At 36.5% G+C, this 27109-nt stretch overlaps 1 long non-coding RNA gene across 1 annotated transcript in view; it reads left to right on the top strand.

The window, feature by feature from the left end:
- The first annotated feature begins 1185 nt into the window (after positions 1-1185).
- LOC308614324 overlaps positions 1186-27109 on the top strand; it is a 36398-nt gene continuing 10474 nt past the window's right edge. Inside the window, exon 1 of the long non-coding RNA XR_014015378.1 lies at positions 1186-1396. This is a non-coding gene — a long non-coding RNA (uncharacterized lncRNA). The remainder of the gene's footprint in view (positions 1397-27109) is intronic.

The raw sequence follows: 27109 nt of genomic DNA, 5'->3' as shown, positions 1-27109 counted from the left end.
AGAAAGAAAAGGAAAGAAGGAAGAGAGGGAAGGAGGAAGGAAAGGAAAAGGAAATCTTTTGATGTTCCAAGGAAAGGTGGCAAGCTATCATCCTACTTTTCTGAGAAAATAGAAGAAAAGGGATGAAATATAAGAAGATGTATACTAGACTATTTTATAATGTAGGATATCTTTTTCACAATTGTTTCAAGATAAGGGCAAAAAATTCAATTCAGATGGTTATATTGAAAGCAAAATTTAGAGTTTTATTATATACGTATAATAAATGGTATAATGGTATTATATATACCATTTCTCTTTGATTTTCTATTATGAAATATTTCAGACATATATAAAAGTACAGAGAAAAATGTAACAAATACACATGCATCTCATTCCAGATTTAAGTAATTGTTACTACTTTCTATATTGTTTCACATCGTTTTTGTAACATAAAAATTAAAACTAGAATTGAAAACCTCTCATATCTTTTCCAGTCCTGTTCCTCTCATTTCTTCCTCAGACATGTCACTATTCTGAAGCATCCTCTTGACATATTTTACATGGTACTAGTATATTATATATGTATATTTATATAATATGTACCTACATATATATGTATATCCTTATGTCCATAAACAAGGTTTATATCATTTTGTTTGATACTTAAAGGTGCCCGTCTTCAATTTGTGTTATTCACTAAAAATTGTCTCTGACGTTTATCCATGTTGACACACCTAAATTTGGTCATCATTTATTTTAACTGCTGCACATTATGAATATACCACAATTTATCCATTCATTTCTTGACAAGTGTTTAAGTTGTTTCTAGTTTTGCACTATTGTCAATGATGCCACAGTAAATATCCTCAAGAACTTCTCCAAGCACACATCTAAGAATTCCCCTGGGTATATACTGCACTTCAAAATGGTTGGTTAACAAAGTCACTTTCCCACCAACAAATGAGATTTCTCATTTGCTCACATCTTAATCAACACTTGAGATTTTCAGACAATAAAAATTTTCCAATCTGGTGAGTACTGTTTAATTTGCATTCTCTGATTACGAGGTGAGATTGTGATGTTTTCATATATTTATTGGTCCTTCTGATATCCTCCTCAATGTATTGTTTTGCTTTATTTGTTGAGCAGTCTGTGTGTCAATATACACTTTCTTAATTTCTATCTTAGGTCAAGTTCTCCAAAAGCAGAGAATGAAAAGAAGATTCTTGTACTATAAGGAATGATGAATAGTACACATGCAGGAAAAAGCCTGCTGGGGGGTGTGCGATGAAGAAACTAAAATAGAGAAGGAGAAGCTCAGTAAGAATGTGCTTTCAGATAAAATCAAGCCTCAGCCTAATCCCTCAAGGAACACTGAGACATCAATGGCACAGCAGAGTCTGTCTGTCCTGAGGTAAGAGAGTAGGGCTTTTGTACCTCTGGGACAGAGGATCCTGGCTGCAGGCCATGTTGGGTGGTGCGGTAACTCCCAGACACTCCCCATTGGGGCAGCTCTCATTGCCCAAGGACAGTCCTACCTAGAACTTGTGCAAAAATCAGCAGTAAGCTGCAGCAACCACAGCAGCCAATGAAAAGGACCTCTGAGGACCCGAGATGGGCACCAACCAAGTTTTCTACAATTACTATAGTTTCATAATAAATAGTTTTCTCTGGTAGAGATTTTATGTTCTTTTTCTTCTTCAGAATGAACTTGGTTATTCTTGGACCTTTACTCTTCTCTATGAATCTTAGGGTCCGCTTATTAGGTTCCATAAAAACATGGTATCTATTTACTCAACTTTTTTGCATTCTTCAATAAACTACAAATTTTTGCTTGTATGTTTTATACTTATTTTGTTAGATTTATTCCCAGGTTCCTCGAAGTTTATTATGAATGAGATTTATATTTACACACAATTTCTGATTGATTGTTGCTGTTATATATAAATGTCATTCTTTACAATTTTTTAATTATAGTTGATTTACAATATTATATTAGTTTCAGGTGTATAACATAGTGATTCAATATTTTATAGATTATACTCCATTTAAAGTTATTACAAAATAATGGCTATATTTCCCTGTGCTATAAAATATAATCTTGTTGCTTATTTATTTAAAACATAGTTGTTTGTGTCTCTTAATCCGATACCCCATCTTGCCCCTTCCCCCCTCCATCTCCCTACTGGTAACCACTAGTTTGTTCTCTATATCTGTGAGTCTGCGTCTGTCTTGTTATATACATTCATTTGTTTAACATTTAGATTCCACACATAAGTGGTAACGTAAGAGTATTTGTCTTTCTCTGTCTGACTTATTTCACTAAGCATAATACTCTCTAGGTCCATCCACATTGTTGCAAATGATAGCATTTCAATTTTTTTATAGCTGAGAATATTCCATTGTATGTGTGTGTGTGTGTGTGTACGTTATACATCTCCTTTATCTATTCATCTGTTGGGCACTTAGGTTGCTTCCATATCCTGGCTATTGTAAATAATGCTGCTATGAATATTGGGGTGCATGTATCTTTTTGAATTAGTGTTTTTGTTTTCTTTAGATATATATACAGCAGTGAAATTGCTGGATCATATGTTAGTTCTATTTTTAGTTGTTTGAGGAACCTCCATACTGTTTTCCATAGTGGATGCACCAATTTACATCCCACCAACAGTGTAGGAGGGTTTCCTTTCCTCCACATCCTCGCCCAGACAAGATATTTATCTCTTGTCTTTTTGACGTTAGTCATTCTGACAGGTGTGAGGTGGTATCTCATTGTGGCTTTGATTTGCATTTCTCTGAAAATTAGCATTGTTGAGCAATAAATGCCATTCTTTGTATATATTTATTCATAATCCTGCAATTTTGCTCAACTCTTATTAGTTCTAATATTTTGTGTACACATATTTTCTGGTCAGATGATTTAGTCATCAGAAAAGTTTTATTTCTTCCTTATTTCTGTTCCTCAGAATCTTGCATTGCATAGGAGGTCCAGAAAATGTTGAAGTGGAGAGAATAAGTAACCCTGTTGTTTTCCTGACTTTAAAGGGAATGTTTCAGACCTTTCACCTTTGAACTATTTATCAGACTAAAATTCTAATATTATTTTGAGGGTTTTTTGTTGTTGTTGCTGTCATTTTGTTTTGTTTTTAACAAAAGAGTATTGAATTTCTTCAAATCTCTTTTCTGCATATATTGAAATGACCAAATTGTTTTTCTACTTGCATCTTGTAATGCAATAAATTACATTAATACAATTTCTAATGTTAAGCCATTCTTGCATTCCAGGAATGAAACTTGGTCACAAAATGTGGTTTGTTTGTTCATAGTAAACTGAATTTAGTTTTCTAGTAACCTGTTTAAGAAGTTTGGAACCATGTTGATAAGTGAGATTGGGATACATGTTTTCATTTTCACGCTGTTTTCTGGTTTTGATTTTGAGGTTACTCTATTCACATACATGGGTGGAAAGCTTTTTTTTTTCATCTCCATTCTATAAATATTACGTATAAGATAGAAATTGCCTATTTCATGTTTGTAAGTGTTCTTGGGTGCTTGAAAAGAAGGAATATTCCCTATTTTTAAGAAAAAGGTGATTAATTGTTTCATTTTAAATTTTCTGTATCTTTGATGTTTCTTTTGTCTGTTTAATCTCTTGGATCTGGGAGAGCAGTGATAATATCTCAAATCATAGTTGTTAATTTAAAAAATAATTTTCAATTATTGTATATTGTGTAGTTATAATGTAAGTTGCATACAATTCAGAATTGATATATGTTCCTGGTGAATTATTCCCTTTATTATTAAGCAATGACACCTTCATACTCTAGGGTAATTTTTCTTATGTTTAAGCCTATTTTTCTTCAATATTAATAGTGCCACATCATCTTTTTTCTGAGCGCTCTTCCCGTTACATTTTTTCCTTGCTCTTTACTCTCAATCTTTTTTGTCATTTATTTTATGTCTATTATAAAATTAATACAGCTTTTAATATTTTTATTCAGATTAGGAATCTGTTAACAGACAAGCTTAATCTGTGAATATTTATTATGCTTACTGACATATTTGAAATATTTCTACCATTTTACCTTATTTTATGATTTCTTTTTATATTGTCATGCTTGTAATTTTTTGCTTCTGTTTTCCTTTTCTCATGCTTTCTATTGGATTAGATTTCTTTGCGTCTTATTTTTTTGTTTTAGAAACTAGATATTATGCTTCTATTTTTTTGTGGTTACACTTAGATTTGTAAATAATTATAGTTAGTTTTAAACGTTCTAAAGTTCTTATCTCTAGACTGCTCCCAAGCAATTCAAAATACTTAACCTCATCTCTGATTTCCCATCCTCATCTTCCATACAAATTTACCAAATTAGTCATTATTATTAGTAGTATTTGTATCTAATGACTATTTAGATACCAACATATTTGTCAATTTCTTGCTCATCTTGCTTCTTGAACCCATCCATTATTCTAGTTTCTATTCTGTTCTTACTAAATTTTATATTTCATCAAGAGTCTCTAAGTAGTCAAATCTCTCAGCCTCTATTTGAATATTTAAAAATTTTTTCTTCTTCTTGAATAGTCATTTGAGTAATGAATTCTACACTGACAGTTATTTCCCTCAGCACTTTGAAGCTGTTATCCCAAGGTTTTCTGATTACTTGTTTAGGTATTCCACATTTTCCACTGGTTGCTTTTAAGATTTTTATCTTTATCTTTGAAGTTCTGCTTTTTCACAACACTGTAAGTAGGTATTTGTTTTACTTTTTCTACTTTGTACTCATGTTACATCTTCTTTTGAAGACTTAGATCTTACTTTAATTCCAGAACATTTTTGACAATTATTCCTTCAACTGTTGTCTCTCCTTAATTCTCTAATTTTTCCTGAATATTCAATTAATATACATTGGACTTTCTTATTTTATCCTCCATTTCTCCTGATAGTTCTGTCACATTTCCCATTTTTTCTGCTTTACGCTACATACCAAATACTTTTCTAGATGTAGTTTTATTTTTCCTAATTTGTTATTTAACCTCTATTGTGTTGTGTATTTGTGTGTGTCTATTTCAGTGGTTAGATTTTTAATTTCAGGGTTCTCTGGGGTTCAAATCCTTCAGGTTTAAATAATACAGTTATTTTCTTCCATTATGTCTTCTAACCTGTCTTTAACCTCTATAATGATTACAATTTTAAAATTTTATAGATTCGTTTAATTGTTGTATAGTTTTATATCTTGGGGTGTTAAATCTACTGTTTTTTTTGTTTTGTTTTGTTTTTTGTGGTACGCGGGCGTCTCACTGTTGTGGCCTCTCCTGTTGCGGAGCACAGGCTCCGGATGCACAGGCTCAGTGGCCATGGCTCACGGGCCCAGCCGCTCCGCGGCATATGGGATCCTCCCGGACCAGGGCATGAACCCGTATCCCCTGCATCAGCAGGCGGACTCTCAACCACTGTGCCACCAGGGAGGCCCAAATCTACTGTTTTGCTTGCTGATTCTCTCTCCTAGTGGACAGTTTCCCCTCCCACTCCCTGTGGTGCATGTGTGTAGGGATGGGTTTATTTAATTTTTTGAGAACACCTTCAGCTAGGTGTGTGTGTGGATGTGCACACACAAATTCTTGTGTTCAGAATAGTGAATGATTCATAAAGCAGTTTCATTTTGCTTTTGACAAAGGTCTTAAAACAATTTTTATGTAAATTTTCCATTTTGTTAATCTAATATAAAATAGTTGGGAACTGATTTTGCTGCTATTAATAGGGACCCTCAATGTAAAGATGAATTTTCTTGGATAAAATTAGTTTGCAAGTAGCCTGTACATGGATGATACACATCTTGATGAAGTTCTCAGATACTCAGGTTCATTTTCTCTCTACTACTTCACCACCCTAATGCACAGCTTACATTCTTCAACTGTTAGAGCTCAAACTATTGCATCCTTCCTCAGGAGAGGAAGCAGGGGAAGGTGAAAGGAAAAAGAACTGTACTTGCCTGCCATTTAAGGAGTCTTCAGAGACATTGGACCACAGATAATTAGCCAGAACTCTTCAAGTAACCACATCTAGGTGCAAGGTAACCACCCTATCACCACCACCAAATATACTAATTTAACTGGCGTCATTCTCAACCCCAATAACATAGACATCCTCTTAATAAGAAAGAAGGGGGAAGAATGGATATGTGATAGATACCTATCAGTGTCTGTAAAACCCAATCAAGCAGATATAATACACTGGGACTTCATACTCATGTGTACTGCTTATCTGCAGTTTTCTTTTCTTAAAAGTGATATTTTCTTCACCTATGGTTCTAGATAATTTGCAAGCTTAGCTGGAGCATCTCAGGCGAGTGGGTGGGAATTTTCTAATTCTCTTTTCCACAGAGATAGCAATTCTTCAATGTTTTATTCTATATACAAGGGATTCAGTTTTATCCCTGGCTTTCCTTTGAGTTACACCTATTTATTTGTTTTTCTTTGGTTCCATAGAAAAAGCAACCTTTTTTTAATATTGTGCTTTAACTAGTTTTTCTGTTTATTTGTAGTTAACAGGTGAGACTATCCATATTAGCAAAAAATGTAGTCAAATTATAAAAGTGGACATTTAACCTCAGGACACTTGTTTTCACTCATCCATTCATGTACCTAGTTCTAAACATATAAACTATCTAAATGATGTTGATACATCTGCCCCAGCAGAGGATATATTTGGTTGAAAGAATTGCTTTTCACAGATAAATTCATGTATATTAAAAAAATAGCTCTCTTGTCAAATAGCAATATGTGGGTGTGGGGAGGTAGGGAAGATGGGAAAATGGGCAAAAGTAAATTAAAATTAGAGACTCAAAATACATTTGTAATTCCCTTAATCCTGATAAAGGAACTGAATAGTAAGAATGATAGGACTCATCTGCAATTCTCTATGACTATACAGTGCAAGGTAAAGAAAAAAATTACTGCAAAACATTAAAATGTAAAGAGATTCTGGAATTTTCATTAACTTGTATGACTTCAGGAAAGTCATTATTTTTTTCAGTGCCATCTCCTCCATTTAGAAGATAAGAGAAATAATGTTTTCTTATTTTCACACTTAAAAAAATTTACAATTTAAAAATCACTCTAACTCCAGTAAAAATGTTGTCTTGAAGGTAATCATTTTGAAGAGGACATGATAACCTTATTATATATCTGTAAGAATTTTCTCTTAAAACAATGATCCTGATTCCTACTAGCATCTAGAATCTGGACACAGTATACAGATGACCCCAAAGGCTATTGGAGAAAATAAGGAAGGCCATAGCAGAATTTGCTAGTATCTAGTATTTACTTTGTTCAGTTTTTGTAGGATCTCACATTCAGAACATATCCTTCATTTATAGTAGTGAAGAAAACAAGACAGAAAATGAAGGTTAGGGCTAGGGATTAGGTTTTAGAAGACATTAATTATGTTTAATAACTTCTTGTAGTTTGCCATCTTAATCAATAGTTCAATAACTTAGGGACTCCCATGAAAGAATCTAAAATGTTGGCATGCATATATCTTCAAAAAGGTAAAAATAGTCATAATTAGGTAGACGTAAAATTAAGTACTATGCTCTATCCTTCTATACAGACATACCTTGGGGTACCATTCTTACCCATGCTCCCAGAAAAAAAAATCCTGCTGTAACAGGATGTTTCAATTACAAGTAATAGAATATTCAATTAAAAGTAGCTTAATATAGGGATCATTACCTTATATAACAAAAAGAGTCCTGGTAGGACACTTGCCAATTAAACCAGTAAATCAACCAGATCATCATAGATCAAGCTCTCTCTAACATAACCAGGAATCATTTTAGTCCTTAGAATTGTCCCTTTGTGGTCATAGATCTTGCAATTCTGGGCAACATCTAGTGAAAGAACAGACAGATATTTTTCCTAAGGATCTCTTTTTATTGCAGAAGAAAATATTCCCCAGAAATCTCTCAGCAGGCTTTCCCTCACATCTTATTGTGCAGAATTGGATCATATGCCTAAGTCAGCCTACTGGCAAAGCACATTGTGATTGATTTAATCCAATCAAGACTCACTGTCTTGGGCACATTAGTTCTATTAACAAGGAAATGAAGGAAATGTCCATTGAAAAGGCAATCTACAGTATCTATCATAGCTGCACCTACTCAGAGCTCTATGAAGGGTTTTTGCCTCTGACCCACATCCTGTGGACTAAATCATGTATAGACACAGGGCATGAAGTAGCCCATCTATAAACTGTCCATCTCTCTAGATGGAAAAATACAAAGCAAAAATAAGAACAAAAACCCTGAACCAAATTTCAAGAAATTTGGACTGGAACATCAAGAACAACTTCATTTGGTTGCAAATGAAATTAGTTGACATTTGTGGAATACCTGAGATAAATTAATAGTGAAGCACAAGAGTGAGAGACTATGAATTCTTGCTGCTGAGGCCCACTAGCCTGCCTTGATGTTCACTTCCTGCAATCATAGTACTCAGCATTTTCTGTATTTCCATGAGAAATCTTATACTTCTGTCTACAATAACCTCCTTTCCTCCAGTACCTACATCCACAGACATCGGCTACAGCTTTGAGTTAGTTTTGAATTGTGTTTTCATTTCTTGCAACACATATTTGTTGTTGTTGCCTACAACAGAAATAGGTACCATGTTGATGCAAAAGAACGTGGGACATTGAGAACTGACGATCAGGTCTCTAGGAACAGTGAGACTCCCTTCCATATTCCAGGATGGGAAAATAATAATCCATGATATGCAGCGGCAAAGCTGCTCATGAGGCAAATTATGGAGGGGGTGGAGAGGCAAGTGAATAAACCTTAGTCTTAGAATGCCTGGCTTTATGTGCACTTAGAGACAGAGTCTTTATGTAACCTTGATGCAGGAAGACTTCTTTCTGCAGCCAACATGCTGAAGCTGCTTAAAGATAAGGTCAGAAAATAATCTTAGAAGATATCAAATTGCAACACTAATTTATTTCCTAGCAGTGTCAGATTTCCATGATAAAGCTTTAAGCACAGATTAAAAGAGATTTTGACAATTAAAATATGAATATTTGAGAGAAATAAGATATGCCAGAGGAGTGGGCAACATTGTTGTTCTTGCCATGCAGCATTCAGTCTCTAGCTCTTTGGTTAATAGCATCTTGATTTCTTTTTGAGTGGGAAAGTCAGGTAAAATGCCTTGTATTACCTTAGGCAAGGGTGGCATATGACTCAAGCTAAGCTGATCAAGCTCTCCATGTTGGCCTTAGATCTTGAACAGAGTGACCAGAGGTTGGAAAAATTGATTGAAATAATTGATCCAAGACCACAGATTTTCCACTAATGCCAGCTGATTTGATCTCCAGAGCTACTTGGGCTCTTGTCATTTCTGAGCCAGTATCTGAAGCTTTGCTTTTCATTTTGGAAGGTGGCCATATACTTCAATAAATGATCTGTTTTCTTAAGTTGGTTTATAGTAGCTCAGATAAAGTTATTTGAAATAGGGCAGTGCAACCAACGTGGGGAGAAGTGGATGGATTCTTGATATTTTTATGTATAATCTACAGTATTCTATAACTGGTTATATTTGGAGGTAGGGAGAGGGAGAGAGGAGTTCAACACCCATTTACAGGCTTGAGCAAATGTGAGGATGGTAGTGACAGTTATTGAGATAGGGAATAAGGAATGAGAAATAAGTTTACTGAAAAAATTATGAGTTTAGTGATAGACATACTGAGTTGAGATGTCTTTGCAAAAATCAGTATGTAGTAGGCCATATGTGGTCTGCAGTTTAGTGGGGAGTTTAGAATGGGAACTGTTGGCAACTGCCAGAATCCCCACCACCACCCCACGACTCCTGAACTTTTAAGATAAGGGCTATTACGGTAGTAAGATTCAAAGGAATGATCTCTGAAATCTCCATTCCTAACAGTAGAATAGTGCAGTAAAAAACAAAAAACAAGACAAAGCAAAAAACTTACGGGGTATTGTAGAAATTGTTGCTAAAATAAAAGACCTTAGAAATGAATGCATGGGGTCAGTTGAATGTTTATAAAATAAAGCTGTATAATAAATAACCACAAAACCTCAGTGTCTAGTAACAATAATTTATTTAGCTCAGCTGATGTTAGCTTATATTTTTTAAGAAAACATGTGGATCAGCTAGGTGACTCTGTTAATTTGGGCTATGGTCTCTCACATGTCTGGGAGGCAAATGGCTGTCAACTGATCTAGGATAGCCTAGCCTGAGATGACTGGGGAAACTCAACTCTGTTCTATGAATCTTATCCTCCAGTTGGCTAGCACAGGCACGTTTTCATGGAGAGGACCAAGAGAGAAAATAAACAGAAACACACAAGGTCTCTTGAGACCTATGTTCAAAGCTGGGACACCATCATTTCCACTGCATTCTACTGGTCAAAGCAATTCACAAGAAAATGCCAGATCCAAGGGGTGGGAAAAAAAAGACTATGTACTTTTAGTTAGAATTATAAAGTCGTATGGTGAAGGAAGAGGGTGGGATGGAGTATCAGGACCATTAAAAAATCAGTCTATTGCACTTGGTGTTTCTATCACCTTCCCATTCAACTCATGTTGGCTAGTACAGAAAGGTTGTTGGTATGTTGATGGTATCTAGGTATAGCCATAAATAACAGTGTAGTTATCAAGGTGTTGACCTTCATTCTGATTCTCTTCTGGGAGTAATTTCCTTCTCTTCCAAATTAATAAAAATCATGGCACTTTGGACCTGGATTTTGATTTTGCTAACACACTTTCGTTTGTATCTATCAATCTTAAAAGTTTGCCTTCACTTGGCAGGGTAGATTAATACTATTACTGTGCTATCCAGGAAGAAGTCAACTTTAGAATGGGGTCTGTGACACAATTTAATTAATGAAGACCTTGACCACCCTACCACATCCTACTAGTGTACATGATACAGGTTTACTGTAATAACGATGCTAATGCTGATAATCTCTGAAGGACCAAAAATTGAAATCATCTGTCTTGGTAAATTATATGTGTCTGGGATGATGAAAATGATGAAAGATAAGTTTGACAAAACACGGGGTGCTGATACCTTGCTAGTTGATTGTAGCTCCTTGTTTTTAAGAGTTTGAAGTATATTCGAATATTCTCTACAAAAGTTAGGGATAAGTTGCATAAATTGGATGTCATCTGACATATTCACCAAGTTAATCAGGCGTAGCAGCATGTTATTTTCAAGTGGGAGTGGTATTTTGTAAGTTAGAATATCTAAGACTACAATAACAGGGTATCTTAACTCAACTTGGCCTGAAGAGTAATGAAGTTTATCATCTCATGTGGGAAGATTACATGGGTAGAGGCTCCAAACTCTGTGCTTCTCTGTGGTTCTCTTAACTCAGCCTCTTTCTTGTGTCACCATCTTGAGACTTACAGTTTGATAGATGCAGCAGTGTTTGATGTCAAAGATAGACATTGTCCACAGATACAAAAAGCAGATCGTTTTTACTGGAATCTCTTAAACGGAAAGGAAATATTTTCCAGGAGGCTTCAGATACCTTTCTAAAATGAATGATAAGCCCCAGCTTCCTTTTGCAGAAATTCCATTGGGTCATCATCTTTTTAGGCAGCAATTATTGAGTGCCTTTGGGTGCCATGACCAAGACAGGCATGGTCCTGCTCTCCTGGAGCTTATCATCTGCTTATTCCACATTAGGAACAAAGTGCATGTACCATCCTCTGAAAATGAAGAGTTTCTTGTATTAATATACATTAAGGATAAGTAATTCTTAGCTTGTTGGGCAATATGGGAGTGGGCCCAAACAGATAATAAAAACCTATATCAGGTGCTCATAGGTCTATACCTGCCCAATTACAATTTCATCTAAAATTTCATCAGGGTTTTTAAATTTCAGCTTAGAGGATTTTCTGATTGCTTTATGTAATAGCTGGCACTAGTTCTAACAAGACTGCTAAAATATTGCAGCCCCTATTGGGTGTCTTAGTTCAGGCTGCAATAAAAAACTACCATATTATAAACAATAGAAAAATTATTTCTCATAGTTCTAGAGGTTGTAAGTCCTTGATCAGAGTGCCTGCATGGTCAGGTCTGGTAAAAGCTCTCTTCTGGGTTGTAGACTGCCTTTATCTTCTTGTATCCTCACATGGTGGAGAGAGGGCAAGAAAGGTCTCTGGAATCTCCTTTGTAAGGGCACTAACTCCATTATGAATTTTTGGGGGGGCATAAACATTCATTTTATAACATTGAGATATACCTGCGTTATGGTGCAAAAGGGAAATACTGTAGTTTTCTTAAGCAGAATCATAAGCAGTATTTCCAAGGTTCTATATCTAGAATACATTATATAAATAGCCCACACCCATCCTGTAAGATCTAGACTTGTATGTCCATGGGCATACATTAGTTCATAGATTTCTTAAACCTTCCTCAATCGCATCATGTCCAAAACGAAGATCATAATCTCCAGTTTATCTCCATATTCACTGTCTTTTTTTAATGATTGTGCTTATTTATTTTTATTTTTATTTTCTATACAGCAGGTTCTTATTAGTTATCAATTATATACACATCAGTGTATACATGTCAATCCCAATCTCCCAATTCATCACACCACCACCACCCGCCCCCCCCCCCCACCCACTTTCCCCCCTTCGTGTCCATACGTTTGTTCTCTACATCGGTGTCTCAATTTCTGCCCTGAAAACTGGTTCATCTGTACCATTTTTCTAGGTTCCACATATATGTGTTAATATACCATATTTGTTTTTCTCTTTCTGACTTACTTCACTCTGTATGACAGTCTCTAGATCCAACCACGTCTCACCAAATTACCCATTTTCGTTCCTTTTTATGGCTGAGTAATATTCCATTGTATATATGTACCACAACTTCTTTATCCATTCGTCTGCCGAAGGGCATTTAGGTTGCTTCCATGACCTGGCTATTGTAAATAGTGCTGCAATGAACATTGGGGTGCATATGTCTTTTTTTTTTTTTTTTTTTTTTTTTTTTGTGGTATGCAGGCCTCTCACTACTGTGGCCTCTCCCGTTGCAGAGCACAGGCTCCGGACGCGCAGGCTCAGCGGCCATGGCTCATGGGCCCAGCCGCTCCGTGGCATGTGGGATCTTCCCGGACCGGGGCACGAACCCGTGTCCCCTGCATCGGCAGGCAGACTCTCAACCACTGCGCCCCAGGGAAGCCCTGTCTTTTTGAATTAAGGTTTTCTCTGGGTATATGTCCAGTAGTGGGATTGCTGGATCGTACAGTAATTCTATTTTTAGTTTTTTAAAGAACCTCCATACTGTTCTCCATAGTGGCTGTATCAATTTACATTCCCACCAACAGGGCAAGAGGGTTCCCTTTTCTCCACACCCTCTCCAGCATTTGTTGTTTGTAGATTTTCTGATGAAGCCCATTCTAACTGGTGTGAGGTGATACCTCATTGTAGTTTTGATTTGCATTTCTCTAATAATTAGTGAAGTTGAGCAGCTTTTCATGTGCTTCTTGGTCGTATGTCTTCTATGGAGAAATGTCTATTTAGGTCTTCTGCCCATTTTTGAATGGGGTTTGTTTTTTTAATATTGAGCTGAATGAGCTGTTTATATATTTTGGAGATTAATCCTTTGTCTGTTGATTCGTTTGCAAATATTTTCTCCCATTCTGAGGGTTGTCTTTTCGTCTTGTTTATGGTTTCCTTTGCTGTGCAAAATCTTTTAAGTTTCATTAGGTCCCATTTGTTTATTTTTGTTTTTATTTCCATTACTCTAGGAGATGGATCAAAAAAGATCTTGCTGTGATTTATGTCAAACAGGGTTCTTCGTATGTTTTCCTCTAAGAGTTTTATAGTGTCCGGTCTTACACTTAGGTCTCTAATCCATTTTGAGTTTATTTTTGTGTATGGTGTTAGGGAGTGTTCTAATTTCATTCTTTTACATGTAGCTGTCCAGTTTTCCCAGTACCACTTATTGAAGAGACTGTCTTTTCTCCATGTATATCTTTGCCTCCTTTGTCATAGATTAGTTGACCATAGGTGCGTGGGTTTATCTCTGGGCTTTCTATCTTGTTCCATTGATCTGTGTTTCTGTTTTTGTGCCCGTACCATATTGCCTTGATTACTGTAGCTTTGTAGTGTAGTCTGAAGTCAGGGAGTCTGATTCCTCCAGCTCTGTTTTTTTTTCCCTCAAGACTGCTTTGACTATTCAGGATCTTTTGTGTCTCCATACAAATTTTCAGATTTTTTCTTCTACTTCCATAAAAAGTGCCATTGGTAATTTGAGAGGAATTGCATTGAATCTGTAGATTGCTTTGGGTAGTATAGTCATTTTCAGAGTATTGATTCTTCCAATCCAAGAACATGGTATATCTCTCCATCTGCTGGTATCATCTTTAATTTCTTTCATCAGTGTCTTACAGTTATCTGCATAGAGGTCTTTTGTTTCCCTAGGTAGGTTTATTCCTAGGTATTTTATTCTTTTTGTTGCAGTGGTAAATGGGAGTGTTTCCATAATTCCTCTTTCAGATTTTTCATCATTAGTGTATAGGAATGCAGGAGATTTCTGTACATTAATTTTGTATCTTGCAACTTTACCAAATTCATTGATTAGCTGTAATAGTTTTCTGGTGGCATCTTTAGGATTCTCTATGTATAGTATCATGTCATCTGCAAATAGTGACAGTTTTACTTCTTCTTTTCCAATTTGTGTTACTTTTATTTCTTTTTCTTCTCTGATTGCCATGGCTAGGAATTCCAAAACCATGTTGAATAATAGTGGTGAGAGTGGACATCCTTGTGTTGTTTCTGGTCTTAGAAGAAATGCTTTCAGTTTTTCACAATTGAGAATGATGTTTGCTGTGGATTTGTCATATACTGCCTTTATTATGTTGAGGTAGGTTCCTTTTATACCCAGTTTCTGGAGAGTGTTTATCATAAATGGGTGTTGAATTTTGTCAAAAGCTTTTTCTGCATCTATTGAGATGATCATATGGCTTTTATTCTTCAATTTGTTAATATGGTGTATCACATTGATTGATTTGCATATATTGAAGATTCCTTGTATCCCTGGGATAAACCCCACTGGATCATGGTGTATGATCCTTTTAATATGTTGTTGGATCCTGTTTGCTAGTATTTTGTTGAGGATTTTTGCATCTATATTCCTCAGTGATATTGGTCTGTAATTTTCTTTTTTTGTAGTATCTTTGTCTGGTTTTGGTATCAGGGTGATGGTGGCCTCATAGAGTGAGTTTGGGAGTGTTCCTTCCTCTGCAGTTTTTTGGAAGAGTTTGAGAAGGATGAGTGTTAACTCTTCTCTAAATGTTTGATAGAATTCACCTGTGAAGCCATCTGGTCCTGAACTTTTGTTTGTTGGAAGATTTTTAATCACAGTTTCAATTTCATTACTTGTGATTGGTCTGTTCATATTTTCTATTTCTTCCTGGTTCAGTCTTGGAAGGTTATACCTTTCTAAGAATTTGTCCATTTCTTCCAGGTTGTCCATTTTATTGGCATAGAGTTGCTTGTAGTAGTCTCTTAGGATGCTTTGTATTTCTGTGGTGTCTGTTGTAACGTCTCCTTTTTCATTTCTAATTTTATTGATTTGAGTCCTCTCCCTCTTTTTCTTGATGAGTCTGACCAATGGTTTATCAATTTTGTATATCTTCTCAAGGAAACAGCTTTTCGTTTTATTGATCTTTGCTATTGTTTTCTTTGTTTCTATTTCATTTATTTCTGCTCTGATCTTTATGATTTCTTTCCTTCTGCTAACTTTGGGTTTTGTTTGTTCTTCTTTCTCTTGTTCCTTTAGGTGTAAGGTTAGATTGTTTATTTGAGATTTTTCTTGTTTCTTGAGGTAGGCTTGTATAGCTATAAACTTCCCTCTTAGAACTGCTTTTGCTGCATCCCATAGGTTTTGGATCATCGTGTTTTCACTGTCATTTGTCTCTAGGTATTTTTTGATTTCCTCTTTGATTTCTTCTGTGATCTCTTGGTTATTTAGTAACATATTATTTAGCCTCCATGTGTTTGTGTTTTTTACATATTTTCCCCTGTAATTGATTTCTAATCTCATAGCGTTGTGGTCAGAAAAGATGTTTGATATGATTTCTATTTTCTTAAATTTACTGAGGCTTGATTTGTGGCCCAAGATGTGATGTATTCTGGAGAATGTTCCATGCGCACTTGAGAAGAAAGTGTAATCTGCTGTTTTTGGATGGAATGTCCTATAAATATCAATTAAATTTATCTGGTCTATTGTGTCATTTAAAGCTTCTGTTTCCTTATTTATTTTCCTTTTGGATGATCTGTCCATTGGTGTAAGTGAGGTGTTAAAGTCCCCCACTATTATTGTGTTACTGTCGATTTCCTCTTTTATAGCTGTTAGCCGTTGCCTTATGTATTGAGGTACTCCTATGTTGGGTGCATATATATTTATAATTGTTATATATTCTTGGTTGATCCCTTGATCATTATGTAGTATCCTTCCTTGTCTCGTAACATTCTTTATTTTAATGTCTATTTTATTTGATAATGAGTATTGCTACTCCAGTTTTCTTTTGATTTCCATTTGCATGGAATATCTTTTTCCATCCCCTCACTTTCAGTCTGTATGTGTCCCTAGATATGAAGTGGGTCTCTTGTAGACAGCATATATATGGGTCTTGTTTTTGTATTCATTCAGCAAGCCTTTGTCTTTTGGTTGGAGCATTAATCCATTCAGCTTTAAGGTAATTATTGATACATTTTTTCCTATGACCACTTTCTTAATTGTTTTGGGTTTGTTTTTGTAGGTCCTTTTCTTCTCCTGTGTTTCCCACTTAGAGAAGTTCCTTTTGCATTTGTGGTAGAGCTGGTTTGGTGGTGCTGAATTCTCTTAGCTTTTGCTTGTCTGTAAAGTTTTTGACTTCTCCATCAAATCTGAATGAGATCTTTGCCAGGTAGAGTGATCTTGGTTGTAGGTTCTTCCCTTTCATCACTTTAAGTATATCATGCCACTCCCTCTGGCTTGTAGAGTTTGTGCTGAGAAATCAGCTGTTAACCTTATGGGAGTTCCCTTGTAAGTTATTTGTTGTTTTTCCCTTGCTGCTTTCAGTAATTTTTCTTTGTCTTTAATCTTTGCCAGTTTGATTACTATGTGTCTTGGCATGTTTCTCCATGGGTTTATCCTGTATGGGCCTTGCTGCACTTCCTGGACTTGGGTGGCTATTTCCTTTCCCATGTTAGGGAAGTTTTCAACTATAATCTCTTCAAATAATTTCGCTGGTCCTTTCTCTCTCTCTTGTCCTTCTGGGACCCCTATAATGTGAATGTTGTTGCATTTAATGTTGTCCCAGAGGTCTCTTAGGCTGTCTTCATTTCTTTTCATTCTTTTTTCTTTAGTCTGTTCCGCAGCAGTGAGTTCCAGCATTCTGTATTCCAGGTCACTTATCCATTATTCTGCCTCAGTTATTCTGCTATTGATTCCTTCTAGTGTAGTTTTCATGTCAGTTATTGTATTGTTCATCTCTGTTTGTTTGTTCTTTAATTCTTCTAGGTCTTTGTTAAACACGTCTTGTGTCTTCTCGACCTTTGCCTCCATTCTTTTTCCAAGGTCCTTGATCATCTTCACTCATTATTCTGAATTCCTTTTCTGGAAGGTTGTCTATCTCCACTTCATTTAGGTGTTTTTCTGGAGTTTTTATCTTTTTCCTTCATCTGGTACATAGCCCTCTGCCTTTTCATCTTGTCTGTCTTTCTGTGAATGTGGTTTTTGTTCCACAGGCTGAAGGATTGTAGTCTTGTTTCTCATAATCACTGTCTTAATGCCAAGCATCACTTAGCACCCCAACAGTCAGCATCACCCTATTGCTCTCTGTACTTACACCCCATTATACAATCCTTCATCTCTACCATATCACCACTCCATTACCACCGTAACATATCATCTTGCTCCTGGACTTTTCCAGGGTCCACATCCCTTCTTCATCTACCTTCAGAGGGACCTTTTAGAAACACAAGTATAGTCATGTGTATTTCACTGTTTAAAACACTTTGGTGAACTCCTTCTGCTTAGAAGATCAAGATTAAATATTCTCCACATGCTTATAAGGCCCGGCAGGGTCTTGTCTCCACTTGGTTTCCAGCTTCATCCCACCACTCCTTCCCTCTCTCCTTCCAGTCCCGCCCACTCTTATTTCCAACCGGGAGTCCTTTCCATTGTGGAAGGGGCAATCATTTGTCTTCAGCAGAATAGAGTGCATTCTCTGCCCACCTTCCTTCTTCAGATCTTCATCTTTGGATTTAATGACTATCTTATACGCACAATATTATTGTACCTAAATTACCTCCATCAAGATATTCTCTTCACAGTGAAAGAAGTGGAGATATACATTGGCATTCATGGATTTATCGATCTAATCAGATGCCCCATAATCCTCTAATATCTGATTGGTTACTCTTTTCATTTCTTTTTTTTTCATACCCATTCACTATTTTCACCCATTTAAGCATCAGCAGTACAATATATTTTAATAGTTTTTAGATAAAAATTTTTACAAAATACGTTGTATTTTCTTTTGTCTTATTGATAATACTAAATATTTTCTTCATCCTCCAATATTGTCAAAATGTGCTAAAAATATTATGCTTAATTATAATTTAGCAAGGCCTTCAGACACTAGTATGACTCTTAGGGTTATTTTGCTCCACTCCAAATGATGCCAGAGCACAGTTTTATTCCTTTTTTCCCTATGGTCTCTTCTTTCAACAGACATTTCTCATTACTATCAATGCATGTTTTTTTCTGCTTCTAATTGGCTGCCACGTGTTTCAAGCTATTCTAAGTGGATGCAGTGTCTCAGCTTCAAAACTTTCTTATAAGTAAAATCTTGCATTTTGTATCTTTTATTTGAGCTGAAAGGCTTAATTCATGTTTTTCTGGTTTCAATCTCTTTCCTGGATAACTAAATTTGTGGTAGACTCATCTTCAAATAAATCAAACATAAAACAATACTTTAATTTTCTTACCCAACATACAGCTCTTTAAGACTGGCACAGTTTAATGATACATTTGGTTGGCCAAAAAGTTCATTCAGTTTTCCCATAATCTATGGGAAAACCCAAATGAACTTTTTGGCCAATCCAATACATTTTATGTTATGGAAATCATCATAAAGTGTGATTATCTCTAAATAATTTGAATGTGTTTTCATTTGTGTATACATTTTAGAATAAAAAAAATCAAATTCCAGCCAAATCAAATGCTCTTAGTGTCTTATTTATGTCATCATGGTGCATTTCTCTTTGTAAAACGCCATTTAACATAGTAAGATGTGTATATCGCATAACTTCCTGATGATATGAAAGAATTAAGATAGTTTTGAAGATGATCACATGACACCCAGAGATGCCTTGTGACATTATATCTCTCTGGCTTATTGACTTGGTTTTAGAATCCTAAGCATCGGGATCTTAAGTGAGAAAATCATCTGGTCATTGGTGGAGGGGTTAAGAAAATGAAGCACAGATGTTTGCACACCACGTTACTTACATCCATAGTAGCCCTAAAATTATAGGAGTGGGTACATGTGCAAAAGTGGCGAAAGAGGAGTGGTGGGGATTCTGTGTAGTTGTTTTGAGGGTAGAGTAGCCACTCATTATTCAGCATGTTTTAACTTGGTCTTGCATCCTGTGCTTTTCTTAGCCTCTCACCCTTCCTTCTTTTGTTCTCTTCTCCCCCTAATTTTCCCATCATCACTTTCCTCTTCCTCCTCTATTCTTTATCAACTGTTGGCTCTCTCCAAAATGTAAATTAATTTGTGGACAAATTATAGTTATGCTTGGAGAAAGCAGGAGAAAAACGTTTGGCTCCTTCTCCCTATCTCAAGCCCTTGTTATCCCTACTGTGGTTTAATTTCATTTCTAGGATTTGGATCAATAAATTTGTAGGAAGCACAAAGCCAGTTTTCTCAGTTTATTGACCTTCTGTTGAAAGCAGACACAATTTAGACAACATCTGGACAGTATTTGTCAAGGCCAAGTATAACCCAAATCCAGGCCAGAGAATGAGTTGGTGCATTTGTTAGTTAAGCCATTTGATTTGCTTATATAAATAAGATTAAAAAATAAAAATAAAAATAAAAAAGCCAGCTGCTTTTAGTTCCATGCTAGGTTTATTTTCAGCAAGGCATTGATATTCAGGGTGAACTGACATGCATACACCATGTTTTCTTTTTCTACCTAGAGGCTGCTCTTGAACCCAAGTTTCTCTTCCTGACTAAACCACTTACTGTCTTGGACATGGGCCAACTTTGGCAGCTGCCTTATCTCTTTCAAATGTTCACTTTCTATTTATTTACAAGGACCATTATAGATTGTCTCACTCTCAGATTGACCTGGTAGAGGTGATAAATGGAGGGCCTTCTGGCTGCATTCAATAACTTGGATTTGCTATAGAGGGCAAATGGGAACCAAGGAACAAACCATTGGAAAGATGCAAGCATGGATTTTAAAAGGTCAATTATGGGGAGATTGGGGTTATTTACGTACAAGGCAAACAGTGCCTGGATCTTCAAGGTGGTGCTAAGTTTATATGACATAAGTGATGGAAAGGTAAGCATTGATCTTTGAATTTGAAGCTCTTTAATGGTAATACTATATTCAAATTCCTCATTGGTACAGTTGAACTTAAAAGGCTTCTCAGTGTTATGGGCAGAGGTTGAATGGTGCCTGACCTGGGGGAAAACTTGCCAGTACATTGTTCAATGAATATATTCTGTCTGTTACCTTATTTGTGACATTCACACCAAAATAAATATGTGAGGAAATAGTTAGACCCCAACTTCTTGTGGATATAAAGTTAACATTAGCCATAAAATGAATAACATGATACTTAAAATCCCTTTTGTATCTTTTTGTGTTTCCTGATTTAAGTTTTTTCAAAATTAGTTTAATTCGATTAGTTATTTAATTTGATTAGTTATTTAATTTCTGTCTTTCTCCTAACTAGTGTATGTATGTGTGTGTATAAGTTACACATACTTAACTGGACTTTGGAGAGAAGGTTCATGAAAATGCTTTCCCATCATATTCCATTGTGGCAACACACCTTAAGAAGGCACCGGATTTCTCATCTATAGAGGTGAAAGGAGAACAAAGGGGAATTGCTGATTCCTCCTTCAGCTTGGCCAGGACGACCACTTCATCAGAGATCGCTGAAAGAGGTCAAATTTTAAAACTCATTTGCAGTTCACTTTGAAGTCTGCTAGGTCATAATTTTAGACTAAGGCTTGCAAAGCTAACTGGCTATTAACTCCTTTGATCAGAATCTAATCAAGTGGTTATAAAACAAAAAACCACTGAAGTTCCCAAAGGAAGGATTTGATTATTGGGCAATGCCCTGCTGGATGACCTTTTCTTTACCTTTTCTTCTTGGCCATCTTAAATAGATACACATTATTCTTTCAAGGTCTCCAAAGTGACTGATTCGATTTTCATCTATTCTAAAAATATTTTCTCCCTCAGCAGAGGCCTAATTCTCATATTAAAGAAGACCGCGGAATAAAATGGTATTAATCTGTTTCTTTGGGTAAGCAATTTTCTAACAGTGTATGAGCTCTTTACAACATTTTATGAGTATAAATACCTTTATATTTACTTCTTAAAAAGCAAATGAAAATCTATTAATGAAAAAATGTGGTTAATAAATCAGTGAAACTTCAAGAATATTCACATCCCTTTCTCAAAATGTAAAGCTGGAAAAATGTACTATAGTACAGTACTTGCGTTTCTGAAATATTATTTACGAGTCATTAAAATTCAGACTGGTAGTTTTTAAATGTCTAATTCCATGTTTCTTCTAGCCACGTTTATTGCTTGTCTAAACTTCTTTTCAAATTGGTAATCTCGATTACACTTCTTTGAATTTAACTGAAGACAAAATAGCTTGCTTTTGGATGTCTCCATGTAATTACAATTTAATTTTGTCTGGTTGATATGCTAAAGATAATGGCTTCTATTTTGCAAAATGCGACCTAGCTACATGCAACACCACTGCCAGAGCCTATTTCAGATGCAGGAGCCAACTGTTCTCTCATTTCTGCAGAGTTCAGGCTTTCAGATTTTGGCGACATTTCCATGCTTGAACGGAATGAAAATTTGTTGGTCTCTGTAAAACTCCAGCCTCCCAACTCAGTGATGTGCATTGTGGAACAGGAGCGGGCTGCTGAGCCCCTGTTGCCTGCAAAACTGGAACTGAGGCTGGTGAATACTGGACTTTTCTCCCCTTTCAGTCTCTTGTCCAATAAGGATATTGCCACTGCTTATGCCTCATCATTGCTGTAAACAGGGATTTGGGAAGGTAGTCACTTGACCGACCCTAATAAATGTTAAACATTACCAAACTGTCTCAGAGAATAAGAGTCTGAAAAGTTCCATCTTTTTCTAACCTGAGACATTCGTGGTCTTTTCTTATCATTGTCATTGTTGATCTTATATGGCTTTTTGGTTTCTGCCATCAGGATTATCCTCATCTGTGGAGCACATAGGCATTGTATATAGATCTAGAAATCTATGATTCCATTTGGAAGGCAGAGCAGCAGTTTCTGTCAGGCAGTGCAGTGTTCTGTAGTATAATAGAAAAGGCACTATTTCTCCTTCAAGAGTTAGAAGATGCGAGTTCCAATTCGAGATCTGTCAACTGACTCTGAGGCTTTAGGCAACTGTCTTCATCTCTCTGGATATCACGTTTCCTCAATTAAATTAACTCCAAAAACCACTTCCATAAATTTACCTGATGGATTCTGAAGACAATTAAAAATAATCATATGCCGACTCATTTTGGAACTTTCTTATTGATTTGTTTTACTTCTCCTTTTTCCTCCTCCCCTTAATGTCTTCTTGAGGTGACTGCAAAAGAGGGAGCAACTTGGCAAAGAGAAGTTGATGAAATCAGATAATAAGAAAACCAACAAATGTATTGAAATGTTCAAGTGGACCGACCCATTTGAAAATTTCTACTGTCTTTAGGAGAGAGTCCACTGACGTTTAAATTCATGTGCATAGATAGTAAAGAAACAGGATGATCAGAGGGTAAAATACCTTTCTCAAGATCTTAGTAAAAAATCCAGAGAGAGAACCAGACCTACAGCTCAGCCCAAAAAGTGGGGGACAAATTAAAAGTCCCTTAAAATACTATTATAAAACAAACACACCCCAAAATTGTCTAACACAGTTTTAATATCTTAAAATTATCCCATCCAACAGAAATTGCTTTAAATTTATGATTAGTTTAAGAAATAATTAACTTTGGATAATCAGTGTTGGGGGGTACTTTTCTACTAATGGCCTACTTTTACACCACCCCCCAGATTTGTTTATCTTCAGTCATGTAGGGACTACAACGAAAACATGAAACCTGGTTTCTTTTCATGTATACTATTTGTAACTTAATACTTAATTTTTCTATAACTGTTGAATGATTCTACTGCTTTTTCATCATTAAATTTGACAGGTGCCAAAATGATAAAAGGGCTAAAAATATGACCCATGAGATAATTGTTTTAGTCACACTAGCTTGACAAACAATATAATAAAAATCATGATTTAAAATTCAGCATGGAACTTGTGAAACAGGTTATCAAGTACTGTATCAAATGCTTGAACATGTTTTTAATTGGCAAAACTTTAATGCCATTAAGAGTTTTGCATATGCTTCAACTAGCTTTTGTGCAGTTGAGAAAAAAATATCAATACCCATCTGTCACTATGAGTGGAGCACATATGGTAACAGAAGACCTTAAAATACATCAGATGTGGTTTCTATTATCCAAGTCACTTCAACACCAAAAGGACTTCAGCCACCTTGATATAGCTTTGACGATTAGAAGTTTAATTTTGCCAATTAGGGTTGTTATTTTGCATGTAACTAACAATTTTGCCTGTATTCCTCTGCTGTGTTATTGACAGTCATAAGTAAGAATTCTTAGCGTGCATAAATCCTTCTGTTCTGATTTGAATTTCTGAATAGTAAAGGCAATGGCTCTGCTTTTAAGTAGACACCCTCTGGGTTGGTTAAGTGATCATTGCTGGCAGGGGTCCTTTGTAGATGCCTTCTGTCCTTTTTGGAACTGCCCTAGTTTGACTTCCAAAGGCAAGTGAAAGGGGAAGTTGAGTCAATATTCTAAATATTTAAAGCCCAAAAATACAAATGTGCAAAAAGCAAGATTTTTTTGACATGGGAAAGGAGTTGTATAATCAGGTCTCATTCATTTATCTAATGAGGGGCTTCGCTATGGCGGACACACTGCTAGATATCAGAGATGAAAAAATAGACACATGGCACCTGCCTTCAAGAGCCTGTAAAGATCTAGTGAAGAGGAGCAGATACATAAACAGTGCAGTCTAAATCCCATTATAGAGTTACCTAGAGGATGGTCTAGGAACACAGTAGAAGAATGATTCTTAGGGCAAAATCAGAGAAAATACTAAAGAGAAAGAAGAACAGGGAATTACCATAAGACACGTTGGGAGAAATGCTGCTAAAGTCAATAGGAAGAACACACGTAAAGACATAAACATGGGAGTGTGCAGAATTTGTGGAATGGTAAGTAGTTCAGTGGAGTAGGAAGTGAGGGGACTATGAGCAAAGATGGGCTGCAAAGGAGGCAGAGACTAGATCACAGTAAGTTTTCTATTTCTGGATTTGGAACTGTATCCCAAAGATATTAGGGATCTTTAAAGCATCCTTGAGCAGCCAAAGGGCATAGTCATGTTGCAGCTTTGTAAAAAGCACTCTGATTTACAACTGAAAGGATCTGGGGATTAGAGGCAGTGAATTTATTTTCAGGGGACTAAGAGGCAGTGGCAATGGGGTGACAGAGGAGAGGATAAATCAGCAAAAAATATTTAGATTAAGAAATCTACAGGACTCAGACTTACTCTGATTTCTCTACTGGTTGAGTTTACCATATAATGTTTGATCTTGTCTTTGCTGTATCAGCATAGACCTCCCCAGGTCCAGTTAATATAGGGAAATGGGAGGTGGCATGGGGAAAATAGACTTTGTGCTTATTTAGACATTCTACAAGTTTGTCCAAGTTGAAGAAGAAATGCAGAACTGGTGCTACATTTTAACTGTACATGAGAAAGGACCCTCAACAGTTATATTTTTCCAGTTATTTTGTAGCAAATTAAGGATGAAGCCACCATGATCTTCTCTAAATCATCATTCATTTTGATAGTTTTGAAGTTCTGTTAAGCATTTTCAATGTTTATTCTCACCTTAACAGGAAGCTCTATACTTGGGCTGAAAAGAGTCGGTCCTAATAAAGTAATAAAGTAAGAAACTGAATGGTCATCAGTGTTAGTTAGGATAGGGGTTCACCTGCTGTAACCAACAGAGGCAGTGACAATGATTTTCACAATCCAGGCATAAGCAGTCCAGTACTGATTTAGAGACTTGACACTATCGGGGACATACAGTCCTCTCACTTTCTGTTTCCAGCCATAGTGTGTTCCTTGGTCATCATAATCCCAAGTAGTTCACTATTTCCTCCTCATTCCAGCCAGTGTGACACATTACAGGATGATGCCTTCTTCTTTTGAAGGACACACATCATTTCCACATCCATTCAAAATATCCCATGGCTAGAACTTGATCACATGACCACATCAAGATGCAAGAGACAATGGGAAAAGTGGTCACTCTTTTCTGGGGGCACCTGAGCCCAGCTAAAAATTATATAACTTTAGATTAGGGAGAATGGATATTGGGGGACAACTGGCAGTTTCTGACATAGTACCCCCATGACATTTTGGAGTTGCTCTTTCTAGATGGGCTATGCCACATCACGCCGCCACCTCTTTCGAACTGGTTTTCAAGAGCAACCAATTCTTTTACAGACATGACTATTTATGATCCCACTGATTTCACTTATTCAGCAATCATTTAGCAAACACCTACCTGTGACAAGTTATGCCATAGGAGCTGGAGATAGAAAATTAAATAAAGCTCAGTCTTTTCTTCATATTGTTCACAGCTTGACGATGGTGACATAGAGAGTAAGTGGGGAATTGCCATAGACCATGTTAAGAGCCATACTGTATGGTAGTCGCTCTCCTCAGGGCCTTCACATCCCTCAAGGTCACAGAATAATTTGCTAAAACACTGATTTCTGTGTTCTCACCTCCACAGGAGGGTAATGTTCCCTTCTTCTTCCTTGCCTTTTGGGATTAAAAGATGGAGCCATGGTGGTCTGAGTTCTAGTCTCTTGCATCAGGCTGTTGTAAAAGGTCCTTTCCCTTCAGGCAGAAAACAGAAGAATTTGGCACTTTGCTCTGAGGCTTTTGTTTGTGTTTCTAAGCAGATTGCCTAAAACTGAGCCCTGCCTTCCCTGTGGGGTCAGGGATGTACTGGACTTTTTCTTAACGTAGAAGGGCTGACCCCTGAGAAAGAAGGCAAGCTTCATGCAGAACTGTTGGAAAGAGGAGACTAGAGGGCAGAGAGCCAGTGGGATGACAGGGAGCCATGTCCCTCTGATGCCATCGCCTCAGGGAGCCCTTATTAGAGTCTGCAGGTCCTTCTCTTCTCAGTCCCTTTTAACTCTGCCTTCATCTCTGTCACTTTCTCCTTCTTTTTCACTCCTCTGGCCTCCCAAGTGTTTTGCCAGCCAGGCTTGCTCCCTCCTTGAGGGCTTCATGCTCCGTGTCCCTTCTGCGTGGGCTGCTCTTCCCCGAGTCACGTGGCTCACCTCTGACTTCCTTCCGGTCTTTACTCACCTTCTCTGTGAGGCCTTCCCTGGCTATTTCAAATATGTCAGCCCTTCACCCTGATTCTATATCCATTTTCCTGCTTCACTATGTCTCCCTAGCGCTCATTCTTCTCAATTTCTACTAGGAACAGAGGGAAATAGACAATAAGGACAAGTTAGTTCCAGGGGAGCAGTGATTGTCATCTGTTTTATTCAATACTCTATCTTTAGGATGGCTCCTGGCACACAGTAGGTGCTCCATAAATACTTGTTAAATGAATGAATAATGACAAAATCCCTTAAGTCCCAGCTAGACAAACAGAAAGTAGAATCTCCTTCATTTAAACTGACCATATGATTTGGAAAATTGGAATCTTAGTAGAAATTCTTGACTTG

This window comes from Mesoplodon bidens, assembly GCF_964165515.1.
Source record: "Mesoplodon bidens genome assembly, chromosome: 3".
In the NCBI taxonomy this organism is placed as follows: Eukaryota; Metazoa; Chordata; class Mammalia; order Artiodactyla; family Ziphiidae; genus Mesoplodon; species Mesoplodon bidens.
This window is presented reverse-complemented; position numbering and strand designations above follow the sequence as displayed.